Source organism: Anastrepha ludens, chromosome 2, assembly GCF_028408465.1.
Source record: "Anastrepha ludens isolate Willacy chromosome 2, idAnaLude1.1, whole genome shotgun sequence".
NCBI classification, from domain to species: domain Eukaryota; kingdom Metazoa; phylum Arthropoda; class Insecta; order Diptera; family Tephritidae; genus Anastrepha; species Anastrepha ludens.
In genome coordinates this window covers 112,721,915-112,744,350 of record NC_071498.1, presented here as the reverse complement: position 1 = coordinate 112,744,350, position 22,436 = coordinate 112,721,915, and the positions used below count along the sequence as shown (strand labels likewise).

Below are 22,436 nucleotides of genomic sequence, written 5' to 3'. Positions count from 1 at the left end.
CTCCAGTTTAAGGGAACGAATATTACTCATTCCACGACATCGGAACCGAAAACTCGTAGCCGTGCTCAAGCAAAGGCAGGATATTCATAGAGAAAGTGCTCAGTGCTATCCGCCTCCTCCAAGCATGACAGGCATACCGGGTCCTCGATGATTCCAATGGTGGTCATATGCTGATTCCATCGGTTGCCCCCTGTAATAATAATGACCAGCAACCGAACGTCCTTCCTTCCAAGTTTTAGCAGAAAGTTTGACAGTTTTCTGTTCGGACTTGTCACAAAACACCTTGCGGCTCTGCAGCGTTCTAGACCGGACCCATTGCTCTTTATGTAAATTGCATACATATGTATGAAAAAAGTTTAGATAAGTCTCAGTTCGGGCGTATTCTTTTTTTTTTTTTTGCAATACCAAGTTTGAACTAGCTTGCTATTGTGTTATGGAAAGCGAACTTGAGTTTTCTTTAATTTCGAAAATTTTCAAATAGGATGAAATGCTATGTGCGCACCAAATCTGAAAAATTACCATTTCCTTCTGCAAGTTTCTGCAAAAGCTTTTCCCACCAGCCATTTCTTCCATTTGGGGAACAAATAGTTTTCCGATGAGTCCGAGGAAGCCAAGTCTGGAGCGTAGGGAGGATGTGAAACGAGTTGGAACCCTCTTTCCATTAATTTTGCGACCACAAATGCCAAACACAAAAACAAAAATAGATCGATCTGGCTGAATCTTGGTGTATGATCTCACAAGAAACGCCACTAACTAAACATAATCTCGATTCGCGCCAGTGATGCCATCTGTCTGACCGTGCACGCACTTTTCAAACAACACTCTTATTAAAATTCACTCAACCCTGCCAATTTTAATTAAACTCCATCCAAAATTTAAAATTAGAATAATATTTTAAAACATTTCCAATTCGATTAACATCGTAAAAATACTTCTATTCAAAGTTAAAATAATGAAAAAAAAATTAGAAAACCGCAAATAATTTTCACTATAATCAACAAAAAGGGCGATGATTGTGTACAGGTTGGTTGAGAAGTATTGAAGAGGACATGGGGAGATATATTAACCAGTGAAGGTACCAAACTTTATATGTAATTTTCAATTTGAACACACACATAAATTATATTTCGATCTGTCAATTCATTCTTTGTCTACAACCCAATTGAAATTGGCGTGTCAGTGTATTTTTTTTTACAATTGGAAGATCGATCATCCTGCCGCATTAAAAATCATTGGTTTTGGAAGGTTAATTAGCAACAGAAATTCAAATAAAGTGTTAAAAATGTTTAAGGAATACGCTCCATGATTTGAAACTGCCCTTCAATGGCCTTTAGAATCCAAAAGTGGTCGTATATCGTTGAAGACGAAGCAAGTCGCGGACCTCGAAGAAAAGCAGCAAATCCAGAAATCTTTGAAAGTATGACATTACTGGCAGTGCTGCTTACAGAGATTGTTTATCATATAATTATTGGAGGATTTTTGGAGAAAACGTATTAAATGTGAGGGAGATTATGTTGAATAATTTCTCATCTTAAATGCTCCGCTATATGGTATCACAAAGGACGAATTTGGTGTTTCGCACAAGTAGGCTCTTGCATGGGCTAAATGGGAGGCTTGCATGGGCTTGCATAAAAAAATAATTTTTTTTTATTTTCACTTTCTAAATTTTCGAGTCACCTATACCTTTAGAAAGCTCCACTTTTATTAAAACAAAAAACAAAAAAAAGCAAGAAGTTGTGGGTTTACAAGAATTCGTGAAATTTCTCTCATAATATTTCTCTTCGCTTTTATACCACTTCTTGTGCTAGATCCTCATAAAAGTGATTGCAATTTTTCGTTTTTCGTCGTACAGTGATATTTGCTAGCTTGTTAACCCAGTCAAAATGCACGCACTAATGTGCAACTATGGAAAAAATGCGCTTGCTATTTTTTTTCATTTTTTGGAATCTAATATAGCATTTAGAAATCTAGAAAGAGTTTCGAAGTGTAGGATTTTCCAACAGGGGCATAATCTTAATCTACAAATAAATCACCGAGTTCCACTCCCATAACTTTTGTTTTATCACCACAATTGATTTATTTCTTTAAATTTTTATTTACTACACGTTCGAGCTGTCAACAAGTGGGTTGATACAAAATTTACGTGTCGCCACTTCCCCACCCATTTGAGACAGATAGTTTTATGACCGTTTTACAACTATTTATTATTTAAAATATGCGTTGTACATAATTTCAAATGTGTAGAATATTTATAACCCTCACTTTAATGCGATTATCATTTGTGTGCTTACTTCAGCATAATTCACGCGCTCAAGTGCGTCATATACAATATACTATATCTATGTATGTATCTTAACCTTCATTATCCCAAAAATGTCAAACTGCAAGTGATTATTCTCAAACCCCTCAATCCTTTGCTGCATATTGGGTAGTCGAAAAAGTCTTTTCGTATTTCTAATCAAACTTCAACTCATTTTTTTTATATTTCTAATGAACTTTATTAAACCAAATATGTATTGTACCATTTTGGTCGCCACCTTTTGCCATTTTTCTTCTAGAGACATTATTCTATCAGTATAAAACTTTTGTGGTTTCTCGGCGAAAAACTGCGACAAGTAATTTTCACAGGCTCTCTTTTGAAGCCAACTTTACTGCATTAAGGGAGTTCTGCATTGACCGAAACAAATGGTAGTCCGATGGTGCAAGGTCAGGGCAATATGGTGGATGCTTCAAAACTTCTCAACCAAGCTCTCACAGTTTTTGCCGAGTCATCAAAGATGTGTGTGGCCTAGTGTTGTCCTGATGGAAGACGACGCCCTTTCTGCTGATCAGTTCTGGCCATTTTTTTTCGATTGCTTGCTTCAATCTCATCAGTTGTCGACAGTAAAGTGTAGAACCAATCGTTCGAGCAGGCTGGAGCAGCTAATAGTGGATGATTCCTTTCCAATCCCACCAAACACACAGCATAACCTTTCGAGGCGTCAATCCTGACTTTGCGACCATTTGTTGAGCTTCACCACCCTTGCACCATGTTTTTTTTCGCACATTATTGTCCTGGTCAATCTTTTCCATAATTTCATCCACTTTTTCAACGATAGGTCGACCGGAGCGAGGTGCATCTTTCACATCGAAATTTCCAGAACGAAAGCGAGCGAACCATTGTTGTGCTACACGAACTGATACAGCATCGTCTCCGTAAATTTCACAAATTTCATTGGTGGCTTGCGTGGCATTCTTCCCTTTTTTATACAAAAATTTCAAAATATAGCGAATTTCTTCATTATTTTCACTCATTTTTGAACAGCTATAACTTTTTTTCAACTTCTACGAATTTAATTTTTTTTTTGGTTAAATGAAGATTAAAATGTCACCTTTCTAACACCATATGATATGATACAATGTGATTGGTAGCACTGGAGATAGATGACTCCAACGACATCTATTGACAAAATACGAAAAGACTTTTTCGACTACCCAATATCTTGCTTATGAAATATTTGGTGCATCACATTGAGCTCTTTTCCTTATGAGGTACTTTTTACAAAAATCAGACATGTTTCGCTTCCGTACAACAATAGGCATGAGACGAATATTCGCGGTTTAGTGCGCCTGGAGATTTGCGAACTCCCCCATACCGTATGGATTCGCCCGACTGCCGCCCTTGCTTTGTTTGGCCTGCAGTTAACATCTTCCATCCACCATCTGCTGTGATGGTGCAGCCGAGGTAGCAGAAGCTTTCTACGAACTACACCGGGCATCCAATATCTGCCTTGCGTTATTTAGGTTAACTCTCATAGCCTTGGTTTTGGCCATGTTGACCTATAGCCCGACAGTGCGTGCCAGCGCGACTACTTGGCCACCTTCGCTTGCATGTCGGTGAGTTTGTGAAAGAGGAGGCAGATGTCATCGGCGAAGTCCAGGTCCTCAAGATGTCTGGCGAAACTCCATACGATGCCTGTTTTGTTCAGGGTCAGTTGGCTCATGGCGTCATCAAGTACGATGGCGAAGAGAAGGGGCGACAGGGACAGCCTTGCCTTACGCCTGAGTTGGTAGTGAATAAATCGCTGATATCGCCTTTGTGAAGCACTGTCAGTTCGGAGTTCTCGTAGAGGGCTTTGATGAGGCGAATTATCTTGGCGGGAACTCCCTTTTTAGTTATTGCCAGCCATATTGCCTCTCATTTGATAGTGTCGAACGCCTTCATAAAGTCTACGAACAGCATGCAGAGCTGGGAGCGCCATTCTACTGATTGTCCTACTATAATTCGAAGTGTAGTGGCTTGGTCCAGACAGCTTCGGTGAAGGCGAAAACCAGCTTGCTCGTCTCTTAAGGTGTGTTCGATTCTAAAATAAGTATAATCGGGGGAGAAATTCTATATTCGATTCTGTGTGGCATGAATAAAACCACAGGAAGCAAATTTTCTCACTCAAGAGGCAAAAAACATGACTTTATACAGGATTGAGTACAATATAGCACAATTTTCACAGCATGGAAGAGCAACACTATAAATAAATAAAAAAAGTTTAAAAATCAGTCTAATTCTTAGGTAAAACCACAACAAAAAAAGAGTTCATCCGTAAGCTCAAGTAATAGGGACTCTCGCTAACTTTGTCACCCCACTTTCTCTCTCTAACCTAAGCAAATTCAAAGTATGTTTCACTGCGGTTCCAAATTTGTGCCTGCCAACATTGACGGCGTTGCTAAGACGCGAATGCGTTCACTTTTTGTGCAGTATCGGGATATACCTCGCTGTGTCCTCATCAGGGTAGGGCATTCCGTTTTTTTTCCGTGTTCACTCCTCTCGGGAGCATTGGGACTCGACTAGACTCTTCCATCGTACACGGTTTCGTGCTGTTGTTTTTGCACCGTCCCTTGAGATGTCGGCATCTGCTAGTTCGTGCAGCATCGACCTTTTCCAAGTGTCTTTTGGTTGACCACGACCTCTGCTCCCTTGCGGGTTCCAGTCCAGAGCCATTCTCTAAACGCTATCTGGTGATTTTCTCAATGTGTGACCTGCATTTTGATTTGCCTAAGGATGGGTTCCCCGTTCATGATGTTGTTTGATGCGCATCAGGGTAGGACATAGTGCCGAAACACCGAAAAACTGAAGATTTAGTGATAATGAAACCCTTAATTACTGAAACCCTACTAGTGAAAAATTAGTTAAAATTAAAATTAATTAAATTGCCCAATCTTGGTCATCGTTCACCGTAGACCTATTCGATATAACTATAAATACAATGTAAGTATAGTTTGGCTAAATATCTTAGGTATCTAGAGATCATCATCCCTTTAAAGGATCAATTAGTTTAGACTTAACTTAACTTAAGACATTTGTAGCAATTTGTTTTTGTACCTTGTATTACATCAGTTTAACTGTTCGCCTCCCATAATGACACAAATTATTTTGAAAAATAAATTCTTTACTTATATATTTTTAAGAATTATAAAATCGGAGATATGGCAAACTCAATTCTCTCCCTGCTTACAATTTACGCACGGCCGAATCTTAAGAACCTAATATCTAGTAGTATATGTAATGACTCTAGACGTAAGCTTAACTTAACGACTACGCACAGCATTTGTAAGGCACTTTCCGGGTATGGAGTCCCAACTGAGGGCTTTATACGTCCTATTTGTTTTGATTTTTTTGTTTTTTTCAGAACACAACTTCGTCAACTCATGGCAATTTTTGCATATAGGTTTCCTCTCAGTTTCATTGAGTTCAATAACTACACTTTACAAAAAGTAACCACTACCTCCAGTGACTTGGAAAACTGGTTCCGGCCTCAGTTCGCTGTCAAGGTTCCTTCATTAAGATAGTTCTGCAGAGCTCGAAACAAATCACATTTTTAAAATGCATGGCGAATATTGAAAAACTTTCTAAGCAATCTCTTTCAGGCGCATCATTTCCGAGATCTGGTATCGCCATGATGGAACACTACATTCTCCCTGTTGATGAATTCTGATTTGAAGCTGAAATATTGTTGATATTCGGGATTAATACAAATCAAGTTTTCTATTCGCTTCCAAGTCCTTAAAACACTCAGCATTTTCTTCCTACCTAAACTCTTCGTTATTGCTTTCATTTGAGAAGCTTCAGTTCGCTCCAGTTCACCATGTTTTTGGTGCATTCGGGCTGGTTTCGTAATTCACTTCTGAGTGAACTTAATTGAAATTTCTGACAATTGCTATTGTTTGCGATCCACCTTTTATCAGCGCGGCTTAAAAATTGCTTAAATGCGTTCCGTCTCAGCAGAGTTTTGTACGTGCAGCTTCTTTTCGCATGCAACTCTCTTAAAATGCTTCGAAATTATTTGGCGATCAAATACTACTTTCTTAGCAAAGTCGTAACTACTGATGTTTCGGTTTTGCTATAATTTTTTATATTATTTCATTTATTCTTTCAGGACCTATAACAAGAAAAAAATTTCGCCGATTTTTCCTGAACTGTAAAGTTCATAAATATTTTAGCAGCCTATGTCGCTTTTTTCCTTTAGAGGTTCTTTTAGAGGTTCTTTAAGATTGGAATCTATTTGTTATAGATCTGTTCTACATTTTATTATGCGAAAAAAAATACCCAACACCGTCAACCAAATAATTATGAAAAATCAACGTGATTTTTGAGCCGCTTGAAACCTACTCTTTATTAAATTGAAACTTGCTATTATGAAATATATATCAAAATTCAATGGCTTATAAAACTGCATACTCGTAAATTTTCTAAAAAATTGTTTAATAATTGTTACAATTTTATGACGATTTCTTTATATTTAAAATTGGGATTCATATGGATTTTATTGGAGAATAAACTATATTTATTTTTATAAATAAAAAATTATTAAAATTAAATTTGAAACAAAAACGCAGTCAATATAAAAATTGGTGCGAAAAACCTTCGTTAAATGCTTGGTTCTGCTCCTCCTCCAATTTCTGGTGTGCGACTTGCGAACAGGCCTACAGTTTTATGACATCTCCGGCAAATAGGTTTTCATGAGTAACAGAAATAAGCGCGGAGGTTTGTTATTGCCTGCCGAGTTACGACTGCTATTAAAAAAAATATTTTTAATCATTTGGTATTTCATATCAGGGTGGATTTTGAAGCCAGGCCCTGCCGAAAGGTAGTCACTCACAAACTCATTGCGGTACAGCGGCCTGTTAGCGGGTGTTATCTTCGACAGTCGCCGACAAACAGATAGGCAGACCGGCGGTTAAAAACAATTTCAATATGCTTGGCCACGTTTAATTTACTTCTATTTCAAAATGGCGGCTGGAAACATATTTTTTTTTTAATTATAATTATAAATTGAAGAAAAATATCTATGCATTTACAAAATATGTATTTTACTCTTACTCGTACAAGCTCTAATAATATCCATATTTTTTTCTTTTCAGGTAAATATTCTTAAAACATGACGTATAAATCTTAAACCATAGCTTACCGTAAGTCCATAGCATAATTTATTTATTAAAATATTCTTCCATTTTTTTACTCATAACTGGTGGCAATGTTTAACTAGAGATTTTAAATTTTAGAGTTCCTTACTTGAATTTGACTGGAAGACTTTCTTTATCGGCAATTAGAGCTTCAGTTGTTAACGTTCCACCATCTTTCTCCCTCTATCTCTCTCACTCTCTCTCTCTTTTAACTTTATTTCTCCTATTTTATATTAGACCTCTTCTCTGCTCGCTATCTCTCTACTCGACTAACTTGACGAAAAACTTGCATGCGAAAGTAACAACAAAATTATCGAGCAAGATTCGCCACTAGCGTGTATGGTTATGCCTCATAAAACTGGTATAACTAACTATTTTACAAGCAAATGTAATTTTAAACAGCTCTACTCGTATATATTTCAGCGTTGTCAAGATATATTAATTTTCAACAGTTTTTTCATCTATTCGCCTCTTGCTAACGCTTAGCGAAAAGAAGAGGCCTATTACATATCGGCAAACTACTCATTCAGGCCTTCTAGAACAGCCACCTAAACTTAGCCTAACCTTACGTTTTCTATATGGATATTGCATGCAAGTCCCAAATAAAATTTCTTGGTATAAATTCATTGGAATTTTTATTTGTGGAATTCACATAAGCCATTCTCTATTGCATCGCTGCCAAGGCTCAGTCGGTTCCCGGCAAAAATGTTAATTTGACTCAACTTCGAAAAATCAACTTTATATAATAAAAATCGAAAAATAAGAGAAGAATTTTTTTTACATATTTATAGCAAACAAATCAAGATACATTGAAGAAATAAAAAATAAAAAAAAAATATATTCATTTTGATTCACATTTTTTCGGTAAAATAAAGCGACGTTGTGGACAAAGGGATGCGTGTTAATGTTGAATAACAACGTTTGTCGGCATTTATTGTAGTAAAAATATATCTTAGATCGTATAATAACAAATACAAAAAAAGCAATTTCTATAGTTTTTCATTTAATAATCGTTTAAACATATTTTACATATTTGAAAAAATTGGCAACTCGATATGACTCAGCCGAAAAAATCGCTTAAATTTTGCACATTACTGTACGTTTCATTTACACATATGAAGTACGTATGCATTATGAATACCGCAATCTTATGTCATCGTCGCTACGCATCTCAGCCACACAACTTAAACAAAAATATGTTTTGTTTAGGTGCTTTTTGTAATCTGACGCTACAGACTCAGCACCACAGCTTAACTGAGCACGCAGATACCTTTTTTTTGGCTAGAGAGAGCCTAATCTTATTATTATGCCAATGACAAAATCCACTGTAGCAATGTCTGAATACGTACTTGAATAGATAAAGTCTTAGTAACTATTTTGACGCATGGTGTATGGAGTAATAACACGTGATGCTGGCTATTCGTACTTTGGGCGGCCCCAAAAAGTATTGCACGTACGCAAACTTCACAGTACAATATATGCATGTGTGCACATATTTGCATATGTATGCATGTAATTAGTTATACTTAGTGGGAAGCCTAATTTCGGGATGATTAATTTATGATTAGCTTACAAAAGACAATCATTTTTTGTTTAATGCCACATTTCTCAAAAGGTTTTCCTTGCATTTCCTTTGCAGTTTTCGAGTATATCTTGACCACTCAGCTTCGAAAATAACAGTCCCTTATATAACTTCCTCTTAAGTAGGTCTAGGTAGGTAGATAAGTTAGATGGCGAGAGCACCACAGGAACACTACAAGTTGCACTAGTGAACCGTTTTGATGTCATTATACCAAAAATTTTCAAAACTTGAAAGAAGATAAACCATCTACAGCCACCCAGAGCTGTTGATGTAGTGGAGGATAGAAAAAAGTATCTAGGCTGGAAAACTGCGTCAGGCTATCCCCAAAAAGCACCTTAAGGAACCTCAAGCGCCAGCCGCTCGACTCGGACATTTGCAAAAAAAGTATTCAACAGTTTCTCTCTCTCTCCCTCTCTCTCTCTGCCGGATCCCCACAACATCTGCAATGGGGGTTGTACCGAAGTCCAAGCTTCTCCAATCACCCAGTGGCCGGTGAACACCGCTTTGAGTTTGGAAATTGACTACGATATGTCTAGTAGTGCAAATGCTAGCGACTTCGATCAGATGAAAAAGTTAATTTTTTTTTATTAAGAATCAAAGGCGTAAATTAATATATCGTCTTGAACGCAATAGAAGTCTCACAGGTGGGATCAGCTCAACATGCTGCTTACCATGCTGATACTTTAATAAAAACAAAAACAATAAAAAAGGCAAAGAAATTACAAAAATAAAATAGAGTTACGATTGCCGAGAGTCGTTGAATAAATATGAATATTTCGATAAAAAACGCCAAAAAATTAAAATTTTCAGGGCAATAATCTCTACTCTTAATTGTCTTTTTTTTTGTTATCGGGACAACTTGCAAGTGCAGCCCTCAGACATGAATTAAGTCCATTGTACTACACTTGGACTCCCTTTTAATTTTCTTTAAATCTACCCGATCTCCGAAGAAACCTGAGTAGATCTTGTGGTGCCAAGGAGCCAAGATGGTCGCTTCTTAACACATCAGTGCCAAAGACCTCAAACCTGATTCGAGCGAAGGCGGGGCAGACACACAGGAAGTGGTCCGCCGTCTCATCCTCCTCTTCACAAGCTGGGCAGAGTACACTGTCTGAGATGCCCAACCTTTCCATGTGCTTCGCCCACAGAAAATGGCCCGTCATCAGTCCAACCATCCGTCTGCACTCCCCTCTGCTTAATGACAGAAGGGTTTCCGACAGTCGATCGGGCATGACAGGTAACATCAGTTTAGTCCATCTGCAGCCTCTCTCAGTCTGCCAAGCTTGCTTGTGGGTGGTAGTTACCCATTTGCTAACCGTGGCTGTGATGACCGCGGAAGGGAGTGACAAAACGGGCTCTGGGCCAAAGAAGTTGGCCTCAGAGCGCATCTTAGCTAAGAAGTCAGAGGTCTCGTTACCCGCTATACCCACGTGTCCCGGGACCCATGTTAGCATCAGGCTATTATGTCTACCGACATAGTTCAGCCTGGATTTACAAGACTTGACTACCCCTGATGTGGTTGGAGGGCTGTCTAAGGCCATAAGCGCAGCTTGGCTGACGCTGCAGACACATATAGATCTGCCTCTCCATCGGTTTTCCACAACAAAGTTCATCGCTTTTCGAACTACATACACCTCCGCTTGAAACACAGATGCATGCATTCCAAGAGCAAAGTGCAGTTTTGTCCTGCTGGATTCCACGTAGACCCCAGAGCCGGAGCCATGCTTGGTCCTGGAGCCATCCGTAAAAATGCGAAAACAGTGTTTGCTTTAATTGTCTTAATTGTGTAATATAATCAATTAGAATTATATTTAATGTAAATACATAAGTAAATTAAATTTTTTATTAAGTCGTTTTTAATCAGTTGACGTTCGACGTTATAGTTTTGTTAAAATGCAGTAAGAAGTGCTAGATAAAAGTGGTGGCTGTTATTTTGTTTATTTGCTTCCATAGTCCGCTGTTTGTATGAGCTACAAAATGTAATTTTAAATCGTGACTACATGTCAGCAGCCCTTGTGCCTTTGTTCCAAACCCTTCTTTTTTCGTTGAAAACGAGCCGGTGAGAGAATAGTAGTAATATGGGTGAACTTAAAATGAGAATATTTTCGGCATTCAGCATTTCAATAATATGTCATTACAACAAAAAAATTAAAACAATTCTATATCTACCACTCCACCTTAATTTACATGTCGGTATTCAGATAACACTAAGAACAGGCCTACTTATTTCTTTATTTGTTTATTTACTTATTTAACCATTTTAGAAAATTTTGTATTTCATACAAACTAAAAATCCTTTTTAAAGCTATTTTTCAATTCATTTAAAACTAAACTCAAGTTGTATCGTGGGTTTTTTAAGAGCTTGAGAAATATTGTTCGAATGAACTTTTTTTATTATAGTCTAATAAATTATTTCATGATATATTTGTTTTAATATAAAATCCGTCATATGTCCACCGCGATTACGAGTTCCTTGGTTCATTCCATGAATCCAATTTTTTACTAAATGACTAAATGAACCCAATCAACCCGAAACTGCGGTGGTCATTTGGCACGCAAGCTAAGATCCTTGGCGGCCGCCGTAGTCGAATGGGTTGGTGCGTGACTACCATTCGGAATTCACAGAGAGAACGTAGGTTTGAATCTCGGTGAAACACCAATATTAAGGGAAAGTGGTTTCTAATAGCGGTCGCCCCTCGGCAGGCAATGACAAACCTCCGAGCGTGTTCCTGCCATGAAAAAGCTCCTCATAAAAAATACCTGCTGCTCGGAATCGGCTTAAAACTGTAGGTCCCTGCATTTATGGAACATCAAGATGTACACCACAAATAGGAGGAGGAGCTCGGCCAAACACCCAAAAACGGAGTACGCGCCAAAGGGCAAAGGCCAACAAAATGAGAACGACAATGAATCGACATTTCGCCGTGTTCTTCAATACTTCGTTATATGAACTTCATGAAAAGATTTATTTATATTTTAAGTAAACTCCCACAACTTGGAAGCGTTGTTCTGGGGTTAAGCGATCCATTATGACTCGCCAAACTTTACTGAACAGAAATGTCAACACAGTTTAGCATTTTCAGCTGCATCAGTTATCGATATCGACAGTTCTCATGCAGCTAAAGAAAAACAAGCGATACTTCGTGAATGTCGGCGCGAAGAACCGGCCACAAAAATGTACTATGATGGTGTGCATTATCTTCGATTACAAAAGAAATATAGAGTTAAGAGTATTATGTTTATCTTTAGCTAAAAAAATACCCAGTAGCTACGCTAGGATTAATAATAATTGCAATGCATATACCCAATCACCCAAACTGCATTTTGAAGCTTCACCACTTTTGTAATATAAGCGGTTGCTTAACTAGACTCTAAAAACTCCTCTTCTTACTCGTTTTAATCTTCCTTTCCTTTCGACCTCTCTCTCTCTAACTTAGCCAGATTTTAGGTTTTCGGATTCTTAAAACCCTCAATTATCAAGATGCCTGTATTCTAGTATTATTAACATCAGTAAAAATGGAAATTATATCTACAGTTGTACTCGGAAAATTTGGTCCAAAGCAAATATTTTACAAGCACAGAGCCGATTCCACTGACACACGCACTCAAATTTCCATAACTTTCGCCTTTTTACTGATAATTATCTAGTTTGCCACTATGTCCGTGTCTGGCGAATAGTTTTCATACACAAAATGTTGATAATAATATAAATCTTTATTATCTCTGATAATCACGCTTTACTTTCGTGCACGAGGGTACTATAACTTTTTCCACATAAATGTTCTTTATAAGAGCCTAACGTAATCGAGAGGGATATAGGTACGATAGCATAGCAACATAGTCACGTTTGCGAAGGGCATCGATTTAGCTACGTCTGTTTGTCTGCCTATATGTCTGTTTGTGCAGGTATAATTATACAGTGTGTCAAAAAAATAGTGGCACAGTGAGTTTTTTTACAATATTTCCCATGTTCTTCATTTCAGAATATATTTGGTAATTTTGATAATAATATTTTTCATGCTATGGTAGTGGCAACATATTTTAAAGTTCCAGACTTAATAATATATTAAAAAAATATTAACATTTTCGACAAAATCTCTAACTTTTTACTCAGATTTTAACATTTTTTTCTATCGTCCCTCTGTATGTTTGAACATGCACACGATTATGCGAGATTTGCTAAATAAACAGTGTGTCAAAAAAGTTCTAGTATAGTAAATCCTTTAACAATACTGCCAAAGTTTTTCATTTCAGATTGTTTTTTTTTTGTAATAATTTTGTATAAAAATGTAGTTTATACTAAAAACATTAGTAAATTTTAAAGTTGCGAACTTTATACAACAATAAAAAAATTCATTAAAATTTTCCAAAAATGTCCAAATTTTTTTACACAAAATTTTTTCTAGCTGTTTTATAGCTCATTGAATTCTAGTACAACAAAGTGCACGTTTGAAGTTACTGATTTGTTTTACAATCTTTGTTTAATCATTTTTTTGTTTTTTTTTTTTTTTGTTTTTTGCTGATGGTCTTGTACAAAATCAAATCCATTAAACCACACCACCTGACCAAAAAAAAGCACTACATACCCCTGAGTTTTAAGTATTTTACCAAAAAACGGGCACGTTTGAAGTTACAGATTGGTTTTCAATATTTTTTTTAATTTTTGTTTTTCTTAATTTTTTGCTGATGGTCTTGAAAAAACAAACCACCGCTGAGTTTTAAGTAATTTTGTAGGTCAATTAAAAAAAAAAAAATTTTTTACGAAAAGTAGCGGTTTATTGTGTCTTTTAGAAAAACATCAATGTATCACACTTTAAGATCCCACTGTAAATGTAAGAAGGCATCTCCAACATTCGGGAGAAAATAAAACAAAAATCATATAGACTTAGGGGCTAACTGTTTTCATGATTTTTGGATAAAGTTTGGAACTTCGATATATATTCTCATACGAAATTGGGGAAGAAAGTTTACGATAAAAAAGGCTGAGAATCTTAAAAAACACTGTGTCCAAAATTTTTTGACTGACTGTATATGTCTACTGCTCTTGGAAACCAAGTTAAGTGGGTATTGAAGATTAGCAAACTGCTGTACTACCCACATCCACCAATAAATGCAAAAATTCGAATTTTAGTACTTAGTAAAGCATAAAAGCACCTACAACTCGCTTAAAATTAAAATATTGATATCCGTCCCTTTCATAAAATTCAAGACAATTTAATGAGAAATATAGTAGTTCACACATTAGTACAAGCTGCACTAGGTTAGATTAACCAGCTAGCTTGGCTAAGACAAGATACTCGCTGACCCTAAAGCCCATTGCAATACCTGCATTTGATTCCCATCCCCCAAGTAAGTTGCTTAAACCACATAGATCTTTCTAGGAAGCTAACTAGTCCCTCCAGTGAGACATTTTGCAAATTTCCCAGGCCTTCAAAGAAATAATCGCCAAAATATTTGGCACGACTTCTTTGAGGAGAGTAGTTGTTTTACCGACTAAATTTCTTCTTAATCTCCACAACTCCTGCAGAAGTCATTGTTAGGACACGCACTCTACTGGCTAGGGTGCTAATAGTGCAGTGACCCGTTATAATGCTCATGAGGAGAGGGTAATTAATCTGTTGAATCCAAGCAGCCATTTTGCCCTTTCAAGATTCAGTTTTGGCAGGAACGCTTGGAGACCCGGCAGTTATTAGTCAGATTCCATCTTCCATTGGTTTTCGCGGTTACGCTCAAATCGATCGCAGTGTACAATTCGTTTAGAGGAATGCTTATGTCCTCAACCACTTGCTGAAGGGCAAGCTCAAAGCCTTTCCTTGCACACCAATCAGCTCTTTCACTCCAGAGTGACCGGTAACCCAACAAAGTATGGTGTTGTGTTGTTGAATAAGCGAGAGGGACCTCCTGAATACTTTAACGCATCTTGAATTGATGCGCGTTGAGGCCAGTGCCTTGAACGCAGCTTGACTATCAACAAAAAAGTTGCAAACAAAATCACTCCAACCTCTTGGAAAATGGGCATCCACTATCTACTATCAAGTAAACAAAAGATAAAAACAGTTTACTTGAAGTTGCAACGTGCACCGAAAATATGAAATTTCAGTTTTAGCTTTCGTATACTTTTTTCAAATTAATTTCAGGTTAAAATATTCCTTTAAATTAAAGCCAAGTCAAATTGTCAACAGCGAATGTCCTTTCATTATTGTTGTAATCAATTTTTCGTTTTCAATAATTTTCCCTACAATCCAACAGCAATTGCAGCTACACATCCAACTTTTCCATAAACCGAAAGCGCCATAGTTGCTCACCCTTCATTGGCACTTTGGCTAACAATAAGCAATTATTTCTAAGTAAGAATTTATGCTACAAGAACAAAAAGAAACAAAAGTAAATAAATAAAACCACCCTCACTGCTAGCTGCCAGCTGCTTACAATGTAAAATGTGGCTTCTTTAGAGCAGAGCCCAAGCGCCCACCCAATTTGCTGACACATTTCCGCTCTAAGCCATAATAACAGTATTTTGTTACCAAAATGACACGCACCAGGGCAGTGTACCTAGGATTTTATGTTTATATACTTACATAGTCTGTGGACAGGCGAATGTATATGGCAGTAATAAACGTAATAGAAAAGCGTGTTATGCAATATATGTATAGAGTCCGAGCTACCGCCTGAACTATACTTTTCACTTTAAGTATGGGCGTGTTGGCGTGATTGTTAATTACACTGCTTTACATGAAAAAAGTACTGCGTTCAGAAAAAGGGTGCTTCAGACTAACTTTGGGGTCGCTGAACACGAAAATGAGTTTCATTGATTTATCCCAAAACAAAGCATTTTCAAGATGTAGGAAAATATAGGCCAATACAGGCAATTATAGGCAAAAAATCTGTTTTCTGGGATATTTTGCGGTTATTGCAATCAGAGAAACGATAAAAAATTAATAAAAGTAAATGTAACAAAAATTAAAATTAATAAAAGTAAATGTAACAAAAATTAAAATTGGTCCTTTTATAGAATATATTAATAACATTTTTTTAATCTTCTTTCCGATTCCGGCGTTATTACGTGTCTTAACTACATATATATTATTAGTTCGTACCCCTACGATTTCTTCTCCGATACACCAAGTCGCAAAATTATAAACTCACCACTATTTGTTTTATTTTAATACAGTTCATTCTACTACAAAAACGATATAACGTAAAATTTCTTATTTCATAAAAAATCTTCCAAAATTCTTCAAAATGTTTCAAAGTTCCATCAAAACGTTCAACTTTTTAAACCGAAATTTTTTTAATTTCTAAAATTTTTCTGAGTATGCAATTTTATAGCCCATTGAATTTAAGTATCACGAAATACAAATTTCATGTAACTACAAAATACTTTCGATTTTGACAATTTTTTTTCATTTTTTTTTTCACTTAATTGTCCCACCTTTCCTACCATACAAAAGTTCGTGCCCGAATTTTTTATGGTAGGAAAAGCTTAGCACCGCCAACAAATAAAACTGCCAATTAGCGGTATTTTGTAGTCACTTGAAACTTAACAAGATACCACTTTTTCGGTAAATATTTGTTTACTAGTGTTACTGCGTTTTCATCAGCCCTTTTGATCAATATTTTGCTCGTTATTGGGTTTGGTGGTGGAAGTTATAAAAAGGCACTACAAGCAGCAGACTCAAATTACAGCCACAATAAAAGGACAGGTGTACTATTCCTTTGTTGGGATATAAATTCAAATGTACATATGTGCATATGCATGTTTGTTCATGCATTTTTAGGTGCTGACCTTAACTTAAACCACCCCCGCATGTATATCGAGGCCTTATATTCAATATGGCCTTACTGCAATTACCACCAAAATTATTTTTTTTATAGTAAACATAACGTTGACTCATCTCTCACCTGTGCATGGCATTAATTTCAAAATAATTAATATACAATAAAAAAAAATTAAACATTTTTAGGAAGCTTTTTACCCTTAAATTTTTGACTTATCTGCAACCAAATTTTTTTGTGTGTGAATACAAAGCGACTCATCCACACAATTTTTGGAAAATCGAAAATTTGTTTAATAATAATAGAAGCGCGATGAATTACTTACTTACTTACTTATATAGCCTGATCAAGCATCACAACCCGTTACCGGATTAGGGCCGACTGCAACAAATCTCGCTAGGCGTCCCTACCTTGCGCGCGCCTCTTCCAATTTGTTACACACAAGCGATGATAGCGTTCTTACCCCACGTCGTTGTCCTCCAACTTGCCATCTGAACACCTTCTTTGCTGGAGCTTCTGCATCCACACGCAACAAGTGGACCAGCCAGCGTAAATGCTGAATATGGTAGAGCTTCACTACGTCCACATTGTCGTAGAGCTCATACAGCTCGTGATTCATTCGGCGGTGGTAGTTATCGCCAACACGAAGAGGATCGAAGATTTTCCGAAGTATCTTTCTCTGGAATACCCCAAGAGCGGCTGCATCAGTCTGCGACGCAACTCAGCGCCATAGAGTAGTACGGGTAGGTCAGGTTAGGTTGTAATGATTGCCCGGAAAATGGGCTCACTAGGGCGAAAAAAATGTGTAGCTTGTAGTAGTACGGCTAAGATGAGCGTCTGTAGAGTGTTAGTTTTGTCGGGCGAAAGAGGTCTCTGCTACACATTTGCTTACTGAGGCCATATCAGCACCTATTAGCCTGATTCGTCGGTTTATCTAGAAGCTGGCATCGTTTGTCGTTGTGATGGTGGTGCCAAGATATATAAATTCCTTGATAATTTCAAAGTTATAATTGTCCGCTGAAATACTGGATCCAAAAGCGCCGTCTATCTTTCCTAGTGAACAGTGCCATCGTTAACCGCCAGACCCACTCCAGTTGACTCTTTCGATAGCGAAAAATGCTGAGGTAACATCTCGCTTGCAATTCCCTATGATGTGAATGGCATTAGCATATGCAAGGAGCTAAACACTTTTGGTGAAAATAGTGCCCTTTCGATGAACTCCGAATTTCCGCAGTAAGGAAGTTGAAGAGGTCGCACGATAGTGGATCACCTTGTCTCAAACCTCGCTCGGTATTGAAAGCTTCGAAGAGGTCTTTTCCGACATTGCTCAATGTCATTTTGCAAAGTCGAATCAGTTTTGCAGGAATACCGAACTCTGGCATTGTGACGTATAGGCGATCCCTTGACTGGCTATCGAAAGCAGCCTTATAATCGACAAAGAGATGATAAGTTATGTCGTTATCTTTTACATGGGTTTTTCCAGGATTTGGCGAAATGTAAAGATCTGCATTATAGGGGAATTTCCAGGTCTAAAACCACACTGAAAGGGTCAAATCAGTTTACTACTATTTCACACAAAACACTCGACAGAACCTTATAAAGATGCAAAAGAAAGACGAAAAGACTGATTCCCCTTTAGTTGACGCATATTATATATAGGGTTGCCCATATTCGACGGACCCATCTCGCAACCCTGTATCTTTTGACAGAGACGTCAGCTTGCTTAATGACATACCGCGTTGGAAGCGTCGGTTCAAGCAGATTTTTACCATGGAACAGTACATGTCACGCGAGCGCTGCCAAATTGTTGCAACTTACATTCAACAAAAGAAGTCAATTGTGAAAACTCAACGTGCGTATAAAAAATTAAATAATGTGAAAAGTGCGCCTTCTAAGAGCACCATTAAACGTTTGTACGAAAGGTTTTCGACTGGTGATGCTCTTTCTAATCCAAAGAGGCCAAACCAAAACCGACTAAGGCGATCGGATGAGAATATTGCTCTTGTATGGGCCAGTGTTGAGACGTCGCCAAGGACATCCCAAAATCGCCGTTCTCAGCAGTTGGGCATTGCTCGGACCACTTTACAACGAATTATCCGCATTGATTTGCATTTATTCCTACATAAGATTCAATTGACGCAAAGATTGTTGTCTGCGGATTTAAAAAAAAAAACACATGGGTCTGTAGAATATGGGCAACCCAGTAGTAGGGTCGCCTTTCTTCAGTGCATGACAAAAGACGCTGTAATTCTATTCACTGGGCATGCTTTCTCCTAGCCATATTTTACACTTAAGCTAGTGCACGCACCGAATCAACTCATTCCCACCGGCCTTGAACAGTTCTGCTGGGAATCTATCTGCTCCGGCTGTCTTGTTGTTCTTCAGTCACTGCATAGTGACACTGATCTCGTCATAGCTAGGTGAGGGAATATCCACACCGTCGCCTTCAATTGGTGGTACCGGGTTGATTTTCCTAGCGGCAGTATTGATAGCATTATCGCAATGGATTACCGAATTTTAATAATTTAATTTTTTTTCATGTTTTTATAAAAGTATAATGGACTATAAAATAAAAACCATAAGACTATTTTTTTCTTGTTATTTTCATTATTTTTTAATATAATTATAGTACATTATCGAAAAATCCGTATAAGTTCAAATTTCAAGTTTATTTCCAGAAACATTTTTGGTATACAATTTTGTAGCTTACTAAATTCTAGTGTAATAAAGTTGGAGTTGGAAGTTGCCAAAATATCCTATTCATATTTTTTTAACTCGACTTTTTTCGTCACTCGGAGCATTCTGGTACATATACTCGCATGTAAGTCTATATCCATTTCAATTTCTTTATGCTGTTACATACAACCATTATGTGCAAAAAAATTATAATACCCCGGGTCACATGTGCGCGGATACTATAAATAAGACACTTCTTTTCACAAAACTATGTCAGCCTATCAAGCCTTCAATTGCAATCGAAACGGGTACTTGTAAATATTGGCTAAAAAAAAGAGAAAATTTACTAGCTCGAAAGTGGAGTAGGCAATTAAACTTCGATTGCGTCTGCATGGCGTCACTGGTGTTGTGACCTTTTGTGTGTACAATTATTGTACACACCGTTTTGCCAAGGAAGCACAACAACAGAAGCAGCAAATACGAGAACAACAAATAGCATTTACATGTATGTATTAGGCAATAGCATTTACTAACATTTTACTGTATGCATTGCTAAAATTTTCGCCATTGACTCATCGATGAGCATCTACCCTCTTGTAGATTTCCCTTTCGCTTATATGTTTGTATGTATGTATTTGCTCATTGTTATACGGGTACAGAAAAGCCTAAATTACGAGGGCTTTCTCGAACGTGCAGCGGCAGTGCGAATATTCTCAACTCGTTCTCGCTCATTTAGAGTGCGGAGTACGAATGTTGTATAACATCTGTTTATGTATGCATGTATGTTTGTCTAGTGTGTGTACTGCGTAGTGAAAGAAGTCATACAATTCATTGAAGAAAATTTGCTGAAAAGTACCGAAAGAGCTACAAAATAAATAAAGAGCAATAAACAGTGGAAGAGTTGTGCGCAGCGTAAGAAAAAGAGAAATTTCAGATAGGATGTACTAATTGTGTAAGCGAAATTGCATAAAAAATTATGAAGTAAGAGAACAATGTGAAAGCAAAGGAGATAAGTGAAACGGAAAATTCAGCAGAATACGAAGGTTAATAACTCGCTAAGTTAATAAACTCGCCATGTTGCGAGACGTATGGGCGCTTTGTGGCGCCACAGGGCATTGTTTTTACTACATGCACGCATACAAGTAGATATTTTACTAGACTTTTCCTTACATTTTCTTCTTGTTATTAGAGTTGTTGTAACGTTTTCTCGTTTTGCCAACTCGTGTGAGTGCTGAACGACATTGAAGAGCGTCAGCACTCAGTCACGTGACCCATTGTCAGACGTAAAGGAGTTGATTACGCGCGCAATACCACCTCTGCCCACTCAGCTGTGACAGCGGCAAACAAATGTGCCAGTGTAAGTGGGTGCGTGTATGTGTATTGTATTGTATGCATTCAATATGGTGTCGCCACGCTATCACACTGCCACGTGCTGCAGTCACACTGAGTGACTAAGTTGAGGGCTGAGAGATGGATGGATTGCCCTCTTGACAATTTTTACATGATGGCGTTGCGCTTTTCATCGCCCTCTCTCACACGTTTGATTTCTTGTTTTGCTGTCATACCTTTAGTATTCAAGGTGTTTTGTTGCTCCGCTTACTCATTCTTATTTATAGGTATATTTTTTCATTTTGTCTCTTATTCTCCCTCTATTGAGACAAAGCTGTTAAGTATTTTTCCAAAATTAGGTCAATGAAAAAAGCGGATATAAAGACGGTCGCGAATACTGCATATGTGCATACAGTCATGTGAAAAATAATGGGGATACTTACTTTAAAATATTTGAAAATCTCGCTCTGATTCAATTTTTATAATCCGGACAGAACAAAGATTTCGCACCGTTTCATTACTGTTGATCAGTTTGTCAAGTGAGTAAATTTCAGCGCGTGCGAATAAGTAGGGTCACGAAAAGTAAGTTAATATTTACTTAGAAATATTTTGGATTTTAAAGAACTCTAAAGTTTGGTGAAAAAGAAATCCACTATTTATATATATATACATATATATGTATTTTTTTTTTTTTGCGCAAATAGTTTAAAACTGTTTTATCGTCGATTTTTAGCTCCTGGTCAACTTTGATTATTTCTGTGATTTTATGGACATGCTCGATATTATCGACATTTTTATAAGATCAAAAATGATTAAATGGAATCGTCGAAACCAAAACTGCACTTTAGCTGTTGCAGTATCGGCACCATAAAAACCATTCACATATTTCAGCGGCCTGGCTTGCATTTTCGCCTTTATCAAAGAAAAAATGTTAAATGTACCGAATTTTCTCTTTGTTGATTTCCATTGTTAACGGCTTGTAACTCTCAACTGAATGGAACAAAAAAAATAACAGCAAAATATTTTTTTAGTGTAAAATGTCACCTTGACAACGAACTATCGATGACTTAACGAGATATCGATCACTACAGCCATCTACCGAAAAAATAATGAATTTCTTTTTCCCCGAACTAATATTTGTTAAGGTAATAATCAAATATGTTATAAATGGCCCATAAACCGCACCAAGCAGTCGCTTTTTGTGGATGCATTGGTTTTTCGGCAACCACTCTTGGATTATCATTCACCCAAATGCGGCAATTCTGCTTATTGACGAATCCACTGAGGTGAAAATGTGCCTCATCACTGAAGATGATTTTCTTCACGAAGTGCGCGATATGCATTTTGATTTGAACGCCCGTTTTCATAATAAGCCTGAATAACTTTAGCGCGTTGCTCGATTATGTATCTTTCCATGGTTCAAATTGAGTTAGTCTGAAATTAAAAAATGTCGAATTAAATGCAGAAAAACATTGACGTTTAGGTGTGGTTTATATTCAACATCGGCGCTTAAAATTTAACCACCCTTAATAATTTAGTCACTCGCAATGGACAGGCAACTGCATGGCTGTGTGCAGTTTCGAGAGCATATAAAAGCCCTTTTCTTTTTTTTTATGCCAAAATATAGCCGAAACGT

At 37.2% G+C, this 22,436-nt stretch overlaps 1 protein-coding gene across 7 annotated transcripts in view; it reads left to right on the top strand.

The window, feature by feature from the left end:
• LOC128855109 (elongation of very long chain fatty acids protein AAEL008004) overlaps nucleotides 1-22,436 on the top strand; it is a 137,327-nt gene that overhangs the window by 38,722 nt on the left and 76,169 nt on the right. Inside the window, exon 2 of one of the 7 annotated variants that reach the window (XM_054089741.1) lies at nucleotides 7,396-7,443. The exons of the other annotated variants lie outside the window; for them this stretch is intronic. The gene's annotated coding sequence lies outside the window, so the exon portion shown is untranslated. The remainder of the gene's footprint in view (nucleotides 1-7,395; nucleotides 7,444-22,436) is intronic. 7 annotated transcript variants of the gene reach the window in all.